This window comes from Capricornis sumatraensis, chromosome 4 (genome assembly GCF_032405125.1).
Source record: "Capricornis sumatraensis isolate serow.1 chromosome 4, serow.2, whole genome shotgun sequence".
NCBI lineage: Eukaryota > Metazoa > Chordata > Mammalia > Artiodactyla > Bovidae > Capricornis > Capricornis sumatraensis.
In genome coordinates, this window is record NC_091072.1 from 70,548,569 (window position 1) to 70,556,780 (window position 8,212).

Sequence of the window (8,212 nt, forward strand, 5' to 3'; positions counted from 1 at the left end):
GTACAGAATCTGCCTGCAAAGCAAGAGTAACGGGTTCAATCCCTAGGTCAGGAAGATCCCCTGGAGAAGGAAATGGCAACCTACTCCAGAATCCTTGCCTGGGACATCCCATGGACAGAGGAGCCTGGTGGGCTACAGTCCATGGGGTCACAAAGAGATGGACACAAATGAGTGACCAAACAACAATGCATTCGAGCACAGGGGCTCTGGTTCTAAGACCGTGTTCTTACCCGGGATCCACTCCTCTGACCTGTAATACAGCCTTTCTTGTAGCCTAGTCCTACCTAAAGTAGCCTACACCAGTGCCGGATGTGCTCCAGGGACCGAGAGGAAAACTATGTGATGTGGTTGGCTTGTGGGAGGTGGCTGACTCCTCTTTCTTTGTGGAGTAACTGACAAATTTTAACAGTTAGACATTGTTGCAGAAAATGGCTGATTCTTAGCTCTCTAGCCTCTTGATTAACTGTGCTGTGGAGGGAAGACACCTGGCTGGATGCAAGTCATTAGTACTTGTCAGTGACTTTGTCTTAATAAAGTCCTTGTATCATCTCTGGACTATAGCTGCCACTTTGGAAAATGAGGAGGCTCAGACCAGAGCTTTTTAGGGTCCAACATAGCGTTAAAGTTCTATGGTCGTAGAACTTTGTGGTCATTGCTGTTCCTGCTTCCTCTCCTCTTCTTCACCTGGAAAACCTTTAAGAACGAATCAAATGGAAAATGCATGTTGCCTGCCCCCACACTCTCTATTTATACGCATATAAAATCATGTATATATGGTTACAAACAGTTTATTTAAAATATGTGGAGGAAAGGACTGGAAGTAAATACACCAAAATGTAACCAGTGGCTGTTTTGAAGTGCTAGGACTTTTTTCAATGTTTCCATGTTTTCCAGAGACATCAATGGCATCCTAGTGGTTAAGACTTTGGGCTCCCAATGCAGGAGACCCGAATTCTATCCCTGGTCAGGGAACTAAATTCCACATGCAGCAACTAAGAGTTTACATGCCAAAGCTAAAACCCTTCATAGCCAAATTAATTAATTAGTTAATTAAAATATTGGGGAGTGGGGAAAAGACTCCACTGCAAGGAGCCAGGGTGCCATCCCTGGTCAGAGAACTACGATCCCCTAGGTCTAGTGGTGTGGTCAAAAAAAGAAGTTTCCATGTTTTCTGCTAAGTCGTTAGCAACCCCATGGATTGCAGCCCACCAGGCTCCTCCGCCCACGGGACTTCCCAGGCAAGAGTATTGGAGTGGGTTCCCATTGCCTTCTCCAAGTTTTCTAGGTGTCCTAAAATGTGTGGGTGCTATTTTAAAAGGAGAAAAGTGAGCTATTTTATGTTTTTAAAGGGCAAAATCAAGATCCTCTCCCCACATAGCCTTGCATGATATCCCTAGATGAAGTTGAACACTTCCTCCTTGCCGCCATCCTTGGCTCTGGTCATAGTCATGTTGTAATGCATGTGTGTGTGCGTGTGTGTGTGTGTGCATGTGTGTGTGTGTTAGTCACTCAGTGAGTCCAACTCTTTGCGACCCATGGACTGTAGCCTGCCATGCCCCTTTGTCCATGGAATGAATTCTCTAGTCAAGAATAACTGGAGTGGTTTGACATTTCCTTCTTCAGGGGTTTGTCCTGACCCAGGGATTGAACCTCGGTCTTTGGCATTGCAAGCAGATTCTTTACTGTCTGTGCCACCAGGGAAGCCCTCATGTTGTAATACATCAATCTTACTCACCAGACTTGCCATCTGAGGCAGTGGTTTGTCCCATTCATTTTGTTTTCTTAGCATCTAGTCTTCAAATGGTAAATACTCAGTGTTTACCGAATAGAATGAATATTTGTGAAAATCAAAAAACAAGGTTGAGTGAGCAAGGTCAAAGGGGAGTTTACAATTAAATGCTGCTGGTAGAAGCACAAGCTGGAATCAAGATTGCTGGGAGAAATATCAATAACCTCAGATATGCAGATGACACCATCCTTATGGCAGAAATTGAAGAAAAACTAAAGAGCCTCTTGATGAAAGTGAAAGAAGAGAGTGAAAAAGTTGGCTTAAAGCTCAACATTCAGAAAACAAAGATCATGGCATCTGATCCCGTCACTTCATGGCAAATAGATGGGGAAACAGTGGAAACAGTGACTGACTTTATATTCTGGGGCTCCAAAATCACTGCAGATGGTGACTGCAGCCATGAAATTAAAAGAAGCTTACTCCTTGGAAGGAAAGCTATGACCAACCTATTCAGCTTATTAAAAAGCAGAGACATTACTTTGCCAACAAAAGTCCATCTAGTCAAGGCTATGGTTTTTCTAGTAGTCATGTATGGATGTGAGAGTTGGACTATAAAGAAAGCTGAGCACCCAAGAATTGATGCTTTTGAACTGTGACGCTGGAGAAGACTCTTGAGAGTCCCTTGGAATGCAAAGAGATCCAACCAGTCCATCCTAAAGGAAATCAGTCCTGAATATTCATTGGAAGGACTGATGTTGAAGCTGAAACTCCAATCCTTTGGCCACCTGATGCTAAGAACTGACTCAATGAAAAGACGCTGATGCTGGGAAAGATTGAAGGCAGGAGGAGAAGGGGACGACAGAGGATGAGATGGTTGGATGGGATCACAGACTCAGTGGAAACACCCTCTTCCAATAACACAAGAGAAGACTCTACACATGGACATCACCAGATGGTCAACACTGAAATCAGACTGATTATATTCTTTGCAGCCAAAGATGGAGAAGCTCTATACAGTCAGCAAAAACAAGACCAGGAGTTGACTGTGGCTCAGATCATGAACTCTTTATTGCTAAATTCAGACTTAAATTGAAGAAAGTAGGGAAAACCACTAGACCATTCAGGTATGACTTAAATCAAATCCCTTATGATTACACAGTGGAATTGAGAAATAGATTTAAGGGACTAGATCTGATAGACAGAGTGCCTGATAAACTATGGACGTAGGTTTGTGACATTGTACAGGAGATAGTGAGCAAAACCATCCCCAAGCAAAAGAAGTGCAAAAAAGCAAAATGGCTGTCTGAGGAGGTCTTAAAAATAGCTGAGAAAAGAAAAGAAGTGAAAAGGAAAGATATACCAGTTTGAATGCAGAGTTCCAAAGAATAGCAAGGAGAGATAAGAAAGCCTTCCTCAGTGATCAATGCAAAGAAATAGAGGAAAACAACAGAATGGGAAAGACTAGAGACCTCTTCAAGAAAATTAGAGACACCAAGGGAACACATCATGCAAAGATGGGCACAATAAAGGATAGAAATGGTATGGACCTAACAGAAGCAGAAGGTATTAAGAAGAGGTGGCAAGAATACACAGAAGAACTGTACAAAAAAGTGCTTCATGACCCAGATAATCATGATGGTGTGATCACTCACTTAGAGCCAGACATCCTGGAATGTGAAGTCAAGTGGGCCTTAGGAAGCATCACTACAAACAAAGCTAGTGGAGGTGATGGAATTCCACTTGAGCTATTTCAAATCCTAAAAGATGATGCTGTGAAAGTGCTGCACTCAATATGCCAGCAAATTTGGAAAACTCAGCAGTGGCCACAGGACTGGGAAAAGTCAGTTTTCATTCCAATCCCAAAGAAGGGCAATGCCAAAGAATGTTCAAACTACTGCACAATTGCACTCATCTCACACATTAGTAAAGTAATGCTCAAAATTCTCCAAGCCAGGCTTTAGCAGTACATGAACCGTGAACTTCCAGATGTCCAAGCTGGATTTAGAAAAGGCAGAGGAACCAGAGATCAAATTGCCAATATCTGTTGGATCATTGAAAAACCCAGAGAGTTCCACAAAAACATCTATTTCTGCTTTACTGACTATGCCAAAGCCTTTGACTGTGTGGATCACAATAAACTGTGGAAAATTCTGAAGGAGATGGGAATACCAGACCTGCCTCTTGAGAAATCTGTATGCAGGTCAGGAAGCAACAGTTAGAACTGGATATGGAACAACAGACTGGTTCCAAATCAGGAAAGGAGTACATCAAGGCTGTATACTGTCACCCTGCTTATTTAACTTATATGCAGAGTACATCATGAGAAACACTGGGCTGGAAGAAGCACAAGCTGGAATCAAGATTGCCAATCAAGGTTATATAAATAACCTCAGATATGCAGATGACACCACCCTTATAGCAGAAAGTGAAGAGGAACTAAAGAGCCTCTTGATGAAAGTGAAAGAAGAGAGTGAAAAAGTTGGCCTAAAGCTCAACATTCAGAAAACTAAGACTATGGCATCCGGTCCCATCACTTCATGGCCAATAGATGGGGAAACAATGGAAACAGTGGCTGACTTTATTTTCCTGGGCTCCAAAATCACTGCAGATGGTGACTGCAGCCATGAAATTAAAAGACGTTTGCTCCTTGGAACGAAAGTTATGACCAACCTAGACAGCATATTAAAAAGCAGAGACATTACTTTGTCAACAAAGGTCCATCTAGTCAAGGCTATGGTTTTTCCAGTAGTCATGTGTGGATGTCAGGGTTGTACTATAAAGAAAGCTGAGCGCTGAAGAATTGATGCTTTTGAACTGTGGTGTTGGAGAAGACTCTTGAGAGTTCCCTTGGAATGCAAGGAGATCCAACCAGTCCATCCTAAAGGAGATCAGTCCTGGGTGTTCATTGGAAGGACTGATGTTGAGGCTGAAAGTCCAATACTTTGGCCACTTCATGCGAAGAGCTGACTCATTTGAAAAGACCCTGATGCTGGAAAGATTGAAGGCGGGAGAAGAAAGGGATGACAGAGGGTGAGATGGTTGGATGGCATCACCGACTCTATGGACATGAGTTTGAGTAGGCTCTGGGAGTTGGTGATGGACAGGGAGGTGTGGCATGCTGCAGTTCATGGGGTTGCAAAGATTTGGACACGACTGATTGAACTGAACTGGACTGATTTAAGACATTTACCCATTTTTAAATTGGATTGTTTGTCTTTTTGTTGGTGAGCTCTAAGAGTTCTTCATATACTCCAGATACTAGACCCTTATCAGATATATGAGTTGCAAGTATTTTCTCCTGTTTTGTAGGATGTTTGAAACAGATTTTAAGATAATTGATTTGAGAACTGTGTGTACAGGAAAGATTGGAGGAGAAATGAAAGGCGGAAGGACCAACTAGGAAGGCATTGCATTTCTTCAAGTTGCAACAAACCTGCAAAATAGTAACAGTAGGATAATGCTCTCAAAAGATTGTGTTCCACAAGTGAAATAAGGAAAAGTCAAAGTGTAATGGATGCGATCAGCCTTATTAGAAGCAGCAAATAAGCTGGGGTAGTTTCAGGAAAGCATAATTCTATCAATATATCTAAAGCTCTAGCAGCCTAATCACTTAAAGTAAAATGGCTGAAGCCCTAACACAATCAAACTCTAACCCAATCAATTATAATAAAATGGCTGAAGTGAACAGAAACAGAATCAATTATATTAACTTGGCTGGAGCTGAAACCCAATCAGTTGAATTGCACCTTGTCTTCCTAGAAAGGGTAGCTAGTCTGCAGAGAATTTCCTCTCTCCAACCAAATTTAGAAAAAAGTAGTCACTATTTCTCCTGTGATGTTTAGGGAGGAACGTTCCCTGTTTGGCCAAGAGAATATAATATATTTACAAAGGTGAGTGGTGCAATTCTATTAGCCATCAAAATTATCCAGCTAATTTGAATCACTTGTTCACTAAACAACTTCTAATTATAACATTTGACTTCCAAAATTGTCAACTGTTTTCATCAGTCAATAGGATTGCCTAGGCTACTGTAAGTTCTATGTCAAACTATGTAAATCTATGTAAAGTTTTAATTCCAATCCCAAAGAAAGGCAATGCCAAAGAATATTCAAACTACTGTACAACTGAACTCATTTTACACGCTAGCAAGATAATGCTCCAAATCCTCCAAGCTAGGTTTCAACAGAACGTGAACCAAGAACTTCCAGATGGATTTAGAAAAGGCAGAGGAATCAGAGATTAAACTGCCAACATCCACTGGATCATAGAAAAAGCAAGTGAATCCTAGAAAAACATCTACTTTGGCTTCATCGACTACACTAAAGCCTTTAACTGTGTGGATCACAACAAACTGGAAAATTCTTCAAAAGATGGGAATACCAGACCACCTTACCTGTCTCCTGAGAAACCTGTATGCAGGACAAGAAGCAACAGTTAGAACTGGACATGGAACAATGAACTGATTCAAAATCAGGAAAGGAGTACGTCAAGGCTATATATTGTCACCCTGCTTATTTAACTTATATGCAGAATACATCATGCAAAATGCTGGGCTGAATGACTCACAAGCTGGAATGAAGATTGCTGGGAGAAATATCAACAACCTCAGATATGCAGATGATACCACTCTAGTGGCAGAAAGTGACGAGGAACTAAAGAGCCTCTTAATGAGGGTGAAAGAAGAGAGTGAAAAAGTTGGCTTAAAACTCAACATTCAAATAACTAAAATCATGGCATCTGATCCCATCAGTTCAGTTCAGTTCAGTTCAGTTGCTCAGTCATGTCCAACTCTTTGCAACCCCATGGACTGCAGCACCCCAGGCTTCCCTGTCCATCACCAACTCCCAGAGCCTACTCAAACTCATGTCCATAGAGTCAGTGATGCCATCCAACCATCTCATCCTCTGTCATCCCCTTTTCCTCCCACCTTCAATCTTTCCAGCATCAGGGTCTTTTCAAATCAATCAGTTCTTCACATCAGGTGGACAAAGGATTGGAGTTTCAGCTCTAGCATCAGTTCTTCCAATGAATAATGAGTACTGATTTCCTTCAGGATGGATTGGTTGGATCTCTGCATTCCAAGGGACTCTCAAGAGTCTCTCCAACACCACAGTTCAAAAGCATCAATTCTTGGATACTCAGCTTTCTTTATAATCCAATTCTCACATCCATACATGACTACTGGAAAAACCATAGCTTTGACTAGACAGACTTTTGTTGGCAAAGTAACATCTCTGCTTTTTAATATGCTGTCTAGGTTGGTCATAGCTTTCCTTCCAAGGTGCAAGTGTCTTTTAATTTCATGGCTGCAGTCACCATCTGCAGTGATTTTGGAGCCCCCCAAAATAAAGTCTGTCACTGTTTCCATTGTTTCCCCATCTATTTGCCATGAAGGACCGGATGCCATGATTTTAGTTTTCTGAATGGCAAAAAGATGATGAAAAAGTGGAAACAGTTTATTCTCGTGGGCTCCAAAATCACTGTGGACAGTGACTGAAATTAAAAATCATGAAATTTAAAGATTCCTCTTTAGAAAAAAAGCTATGGCAAACCTAGGCAGCGCATTAAAAAGCAGAAACATCACTTTGCTGACAAAGGTCCATACAGTCAAAGCTATGGTTTTTCCAGTAGTCATGGATGGATATTAGAGTTGGACCATAAAGAAGGCTGAGTGCTAAAGAACTGATGCTTTTGAATTGTGGTGCTGGAGAAGACTCTTGAGAGTCCCTTGGACTGCAGGGAGATAAAAACAGTCAATTCTAAGGAAATCAACCCTGAATATTCATTGGAAGGACTGATACTGAATCTAAGCTCCAATACTTTGGCCCCCTGATGCAAAGAGCCAGCTCTTTGAAAAAGACCCTGATGCTGGGAAAGATTGAAGGCAGGAGGAGAAGGTGACAACAGACGATGAGATGGTTGGATGGCATCATTGACTTAGTGGACATGAGTTTGAGCAAACTCTGGGAGATGGTGAACGATGGGAAAGCCTGGTGTGCTGCAGTTCATGGAGTTGCAAAGAGTCAGATGTGACACAGCAACTGAACAACGAACAATGTAAATCAACTGTATGGCTTATGTATTATCCTCTATTAAGTTTAGTCAGCATGAATGGGCTCTCCCAACATGAATTAATTGACCAAAATCAAGTTCTGGGCAAGCAAGCTGAGGATTGGATCATGGTAAAGAAAAAAGTCAACAATGTTTCTATCTCTTGTAACTCTAAGATTACTGTATTTCATGTACTCAGAGATATTGAGAGGGGTTTTTTGTTGTGCTTTTCCATTCTAGAATGGAACCAGAGACTCAGAAAAGTGATTGGAGTTGGCTTAGACACAGTTTACCTAGACTGACTGAAGCCGAAACCCAGTCACTTGAATTGTACTTTGTCTTCATGGGAGGAGACAGTCTGCACAGAATTCGCCTTCTCAACAACAACAAAAAGCTGTAACTATTTCTCCAGTGATGCTTAGGAAAGAAGAT